Source organism: Orbicella franksi, chromosome 1, assembly GCF_964199315.1.
Source record: "Orbicella franksi chromosome 1, jaOrbFran1.1, whole genome shotgun sequence".
Lineage (NCBI taxonomy): Eukaryota > Metazoa > Cnidaria > Anthozoa > Scleractinia > Merulinidae > Orbicella > Orbicella franksi.
In genome coordinates, this window is record NC_138145.1 from 30,082,949 (window position 1) to 30,089,939 (window position 6,991).

The 6,991-nt window shown below is 35.3% G+C and overlaps 1 long non-coding RNA gene across 2 annotated transcripts in view; it reads right to left on the minus strand.

Annotated features, from left to right (window-relative positions):
• Positions 1-2,877: 2,877 nt before the first annotated feature.
• LOC145502310 (uncharacterized) overlaps positions 2,878-6,991 on the minus strand; it is a 7,111-nt gene continuing 2,997 nt past the window's right edge. Inside the window, exons 2-3 of one of the 2 annotated variants that reach the window (XR_014051311.1) lie at positions 5,873-6,940; positions 2,878-3,163 (exon numbers count right to left, since the gene is read on the minus strand). This is a non-coding gene — a long non-coding RNA (uncharacterized LOC145502310). The remainder of the gene's footprint in view (positions 3,164-5,872; positions 6,941-6,991) is intronic. The other variant, XR_014051312.1, reaches the window with a different exon arrangement.

Sequence of the window (6,991 nt, forward strand, 5' to 3'; positions counted from 1 at the left end):
AAATTAACAAGCTCATTAGCCCAGGAAAAAACCTATCCACTTGAGTAAAACAAAACTTATACTCTAACTAGATCTGCTACTGAACTGATACTTAAACAGTAATAATACTTACATATATACTTAGTTGTGCCTAAGACTTTACTGGAGAAAGTAGAATTAACAAGAACAATTTCCTAAGTGGTTTTAAACTGCTTAAAACTATTGCATTGAAACCCTAACAAAAATAAGTGTAAGGGTTAATTTTCTTTCTAAGATACATGTACTATAATGATGCCAATATTATGGCTGACTAGGAAAGTCCACAAGATCTGAAGGGACTTTTATACACCCCAGTTTTTCTGACTACCCCACCTTTGCTCTATTTTTTTATCACCTTTGTGCTAATGCTAATGTGGAGAACTTCATGACACCACAATTTGTGGTGTTTTCTTAGCTGAGTTAACTAGAAATTGTATACTTCTGTGCTAATGAGCTTGCGGTGGCACCTTAAAACAAAGGAGGCAATGAAATTATTTTACAAAAACTAAACTCAGAATTTGTCATTTACATGTAAAACTGATCGTGTAGGGAAAAATTTTGTATGAAAATGAATAAATTGAATAAGATTGTTTAACTCCTACCAATTGGTATCGTGTTAGTAATTTCTTAATGAGACACTCAAGTTTACTTTGAATAAATTATTTTAGAGGACGTAGGCTCAAAAGTGATCATGTACGAAATAATAATTTTGTATGACAATAAATTAATTGAATAAAATTGTGAATTTTTTTTCTGCAGATTGGTATTGTATTTAATTAAGTAATTTCTTGATCAGCCAATTGAATTTACTTAGTATAGCTGTGTAACATTACCACAAAAGGGTAGTTTTGGGAGGCCTTCTTTGTTTAAAGGTGATACTGTAGTTTCAAGTACATTATGCTCTTTATCTAACCTACAAAAATAACTCTTGGAATTCCTGTTGAGCAGCTACTTTCCCAAAACAAGTTAATTTAAATTACAAAAGGTATTTTTTGGAAAATGAAAACAGGAAAAATTCTTATCAAGCAAACCAAAAATAGTAACATAACATTCCAGCAATGGTATTTTAAGTGCAAAATATTATAATTTTTTTTTTTTTTTTCACAAAATTGGCAAAATTTAATATTTCTTAAGTCAAAACTCACTTTAAGAGCCCCAAGGATAACCAAAGGAAAGGAGGTGAACAATGTCAGAAAAAAAAATACAAATTTCACCATAACGCTGCTCAATAGGAATCTTGTGAGGAGGAGGAGGAGGAGGAGGAGGAGGAGGAGGAGGAGGAGGAGGAACTAGAGTTTTCATGAGCAAATAAGTGGCTTCTGTAAAATCGAGTTACTGTAATGATTATATGCTGCAGTATGATGCAACTGCCTTAGTGGTACGCCAAAACACCCATACATATACCAAAACATTAATGTAAAGTCAATTTTTCTTTTGCAATTAAAATTAAAATGTCGTTAGAACTCTGTAGGAATAATTTTACTTTTGCATTTAAGAGACTCCAATGGCCTAGAATTTAAACATGAGAATTTTGAATGTGTACCTCAAAATGTCTAGGTACACATGGAAAAAATATTTAGAAAATAGCCCAAAAGAAAATCCATGTGCTGATTCGTTAAAATTCGTGTTTTTATAACTTGATAGAAACACACAACTAGCACAAGCTCCCAAACTTCCACTCGTGTTTTATAACTCGACAGAAATAAGTTTTGACATTTTTTCTAATTGAAATGTATTTTAGTTTATTTTCTGCATGGGTTTTGCAATCAATTGTCTGTTTCTGAATTAAACAATAATAATTGCAAAAATTCTACCTTTTAAGGCAATTTTGAACAATTCTTTGTTTTATGCCTGTATGCATGAAAATAAAATAAAAAACTATCAAACTTGAAAATTTTATATGATCAGAAACAGATTTTACCGTAATCGAGTCTCAATTAATTTGTAGTCAGTAATGATTGTTACAGGCAAAATGTTCTGCTCTGATATCGAGAGCAATTTTGGTTTCAAAAATAATAATTAATGTGACAATAAAAAGTCTTAGAATAACCACAGAGTGAATTTGCAAGCAAGCCACTTATTTACAAATGAACAGCACCCACAACACATTGGTCAGTTCAATACTCTGTTTATATGGGTACAAAACCTGTGGATCAAAGTGATATTTAAACTCATCACAAACAGATGAGCTTGGGAACTGGTGCCTGAAAGGTTAGTGGGGAGAAAAGAGTTTTGCATTAACTGAAATTTATGTCTGTTAAAAATCTTCAAATTGCAACTAGATAAATTTAAAGGTCAGTAATTGCTATTTTAGTTATAGCTGCATACAATGTAAGAACTTTTTGATTGAGACATTAAGTTTGATTGTTTAATTGATTCATTTGACTGATAGACAGAATGGATTGAATGAATGATTGATCAATCAATCAATCGATCGATCGATTGATTGATTGGATGCAGGAATTTCCCTTTTACCTATAATTTAAAAGGAGATTTTTGAAAGAGATGGAAAATTAAAAAAAGCTTCTTTCCAATTTGCTTATTGACAAAAATAACAGCTGCAAAGGAGATTATGAAATCTGTAGCACTTAGTGCACATGTAACTAGGAAATAAACAGTGAGTATTGGTATTACATTGCAAACAAATGTTTACCTCAAGTAATCAATGTATCTTTCATTTCAATCAACAAGAAGCAATGTGTTGCCAATTTAATTTGTTGAATTACATTAAATGAGGAGTACTGGTAAACACTTGTCAACAATGATATTAAGAGAGGAAGCCAATTTGAATTAGAATTTGAAAATGTTGCTTTTTCAGGAGTGAGGGAAACTAGAGTACCCAGAGAAAAACCCTCAGGACAAGGTGAGAACTAACAACAAACTCACATATGGCACATTAGTGAGAGGCGAGCCCTCTTCCACTGTGACATCTCTGCTAGCGGTAATATCTCATATACCTTAGCTTAAAATATCTACAATTCATCGCTGTGAAAGTTCTTGATCATCTGAGGCTTGCTTTCAACCACTGTCCTTGATCCGCAGTCCTCAGTCCTCAGTCCTGTCTTTGTTCCCTGGTCCTCTATCCTGAGTCCTGGGTCCACAGTCCTTGATCCTGTTCTCTACATGTATCTCTCTAGCAACTTGCCTGCAAATCCAAACTTTAACAAGTTAGTATTTTGTACATGACTTTTGCCAACCTTGCATAAAAACAATGCTATAAATAGTTTATCTGAAAATTTGCTTTTGGATGGAGTCATAAAAATTTTACAACTTCGTAAAGGATCACCCAAACATTCATAACAGCCAGACTCCCCCCCCCCCCCCAAAAAAAAAAAAAAGAAAAAAGAAAAAGAAAAGAAAAAATCCTGAAGCAATCAATCACCTATTTTTGCAGCAGAAAGTTAGCCTTGAGGAAAGCCAATGATGTTCCTTGTTGGACTTAATGATTCTGAACCAGCTCTGAAGCCAGAGGTTAGTAAATCTGAATCATTATAAGGAATACTACTGGAATAAAATTTATTTAACAAGCTTGAAATGAGCACCTTAAGGTTACAGTATACCTTCGGGTCGGCAATTTTCTTCAAATTTGGATTTTGGGGTCAAAATAGTGGTCGAAGAATAATCTCTAATTTCTGAAAAAAGTTTTTGAAAAAGGCTAAATATTGGCGGAGAAATGGCAGTTTTACGTTTTCACCGGAAGTAAAAGTTTACCTCTTGATTGACAGCCCTATAGCATGTATGCAATCAACCGAGACGATTTTCGCGGGAATTACCTATATGGATGTCACGAATTGACTACTCAGTTGATCAGCATTGTTGTTCTGACTACCCAGCATCTTTGGTATTAGGCGTGTCTCTATTAAGTTATAAGTAAACAGAGACCACGTTTAAACCATGGACCAGTTCGAAAAAGTGAAAACAGCGAAGAACGAATGAAAATACATCAATGACTGAAGAAGCGAAAGTTTGCCACGCGGATGAAGCTATAGTTATCGTATAAGGCGGGCAAATATTCATGGTAAGAGAAAAGAAAGGTTCTGTAAAAATTTCGGAACTTGACAGCAATAACAGGGATGCTGACAGAGACTCTTCTGATGAGTCCGATATCGACGAATCGTCGGACTCATTGAGACCATTTGAAATATTATCCATGCACAGTTACCCACACACAGTTGCTGTCCGTGCTTTCTTTTGTTTGTTTCCTTCGCTCAGCCACTCTAGCGTTCGTATCCTTTTTAGTCTTCCCCATTTTGCCAGACCAGCTTCAAGAAAAAACGAGCTACAGAAAAATTATCTCTCTGCCTTCGGTTCCTTGAGCGCATTGCAAAACACAAGAGTTTTTTAGAGATTCGTGCGTAAATTTCACCAGGAGGTTAACGGTAGTAAACTTTCCCTGCACTGATTGGCTTAGTTATCTGAGAACCCAGTTAAAGGCGTTTGTGGGCGGAGTTTGTTTGCGAAGCAGAAAATTTTTCTTAGCGCTGTTTTCTCGAATAAATTTTTTCACTTGAAGCAGACACTTTAAAGAGTTATAACTCAAAGGGAATTTGTTCAATTGCTCTTAAATTTGGACAGTGGCTAGTTCAACATATAAACTACAAACACGTGTCTGGGAATTGTTAATTTCGAAATACTTTTTCTTCGAGAGCGATTTTTGTATGATCACTCCACATTTTTTTAATCCTATTTCGAAAATGTTCTGTAACTTTTTACTGCAATTGAATATGCCAAAATGCAGACACATTTTTTAAGCGCTTTGGGCCCTGAAACCGAGGAAAAAATTAAATCAGCGAAAAACGAAATTCGCTTTGACTTGTAGCTTTCAAAAGGTGATTCAGGCGCTCGCATTTAGTGGTCATGAAAAATTCGACAATTCATTTTCTTTCAAAATTCTTGGTATAGTTTGATAGCCAGCCCCATAAGCGTTAATTTGATGTAGGGGTTTAGGTATCTACAGCTTAAACTGCACGCGCTACATCGCTTGCGCGCGAGACACCCTGAAGGTATACTGTAACCTTAAATGCTCTGAACTAGAGGGGAGGGGCATCTCAATGATATGAAGATGCTGCTCTGCTCATTAGCCACCATATTGAGAAGGATTGACTATAATATTTGTCTTAAACATTATGCTGATTATGACAACACAAAAAATAACAAGTTTGCATATGCCTTGGACAATAGAGTCCTAAAGTGTGACATCACAAAAGAATAAATTTGAGAAATTATGGGATTTGGCGCCATTTTCGAATAGAGCGTCATAAGAAAAGGGTCCTTGCCAAAAATTACCTCTTAATTGTAATTCCCAGCCGAAATATAAGGGATGAAAATTTGCTACTGCCCCATATAAATCTCTCTAATTTTGAGTCAGTTCTAAACTGAAGGAACCGAAACAAATTTTGAAGGGTTTGTATGGGTTGGTATCAAACTTTGATCCCTTATATCTCTATTGGGAATTGCAATTCAGAGGTAATGTTTGGGATGAGGGCATCTTTTAAGATCCTCTATAAGAATACGACATCATATCCTATAATTTCAAAAATTTTATTTTTGTGACATCATCACTTTAGGACTCTATTAAAACAAAATTAATGCTAACAAAAATGTTTTCAACGTTTCATATTTTCAAAATATGGATGACACTTCAGAGGGATGGATTAAGCTCAATATCCAAATTTCTGTCTTTGACACTCACTCACTCACCCACCACACCTGCCTGCTCGCTTACAATGAATGTTGTTCATCCCAATTATTACATGTATACTATGTATTGGACCAGGTGTCTGACTTGCTTCTGCAAGTCACCAGCAGGCCTTTAAGAAACTGTTCAAACAAGAAAATAATTCAGATCACTTACCATGCCTTTTTTATTCAACACTTTCCATCAGGCTTGGTGTGTGCTTCATTTGATCACATCAGCTAGTCTAGTCTTGTCTGCGACCCTTTATTTGTTTTGGATTGTTACTGTCCTTGTCTGTCCTCTATCAGCTCCTTAAAGATGATAAAAGGGAGGCCATTAACCTTTGCTTAAAACCACATGTCCAGCAGCTACTGACAGTACCTGCAGAGCTGTGAACAGTGGTAGATCAAGCAGCCCTTCTCCCCCACTGGAACACTGGGGCCCCCCTTAATTGAGCAAGACAGGACCCATCTTCACAGCTTCCTTTTTTACTGGTAAGTGCTAGCCATGGTTAAGTAGGGTAAGCTCACTAAGAAGGTTTTAAATTACCAGCATTTTTGCAGGCTACCCTACATCAATAATACCACCATAAAGTTTTGAAACAGCAACGTTCTTGAAGTGTTGACACTCCAGAAGTACTGAACCAAAAAACAATTTCATTTTGATTTGATATCAACAAGAAGTTTGAAGAAGCTTAACACCCAGGCCTGGTTTTTCGCTCAAAAAAGATTTTGTGTTTCTAGCGTGACATTCGTCAGCAGTTTGGTCAAGTGAGGCACAGGTTGAACAGGGTTTTTACAGTAAAGTAGCCTTTCTACAGTATTAACTCGTTTCGAGTTTTGATCCTCCAAGCATAAATAATGTATGTATCATACACATTCCATGGTGCAAAAATTCTCATCCTTCCAATCCTACAACAAACAACAACAACAATCTTTATTTCGTGCCCAGAAAAATTTTACAATAAAAATAAATACATGCAATGTGAAAAAATAACAATGAAAAACAGAGCACAGCCACTTAGAAATAGCTAAGTGGCTGGGCCAAGCGGAAAAAATATTGCAATAAAGTTACAGAATATATGAAAAGCCTCTCTAAAGAAACACTCATCCCTAGTTCTTTTAATTTACAGGTTACGCTGTGTTCAATAGAGTTATTTAAATTTCCGGTTTCAACAAGTGATAACTTACAGCTTTCAATGCATGACCTTTTAAAAACTGTACATCAAATTGTAAGTGATACAACCTAGTCAGCGAAGATAAAAAAAAAATTGTTTGAATCCTCCTTCTGGAGTCA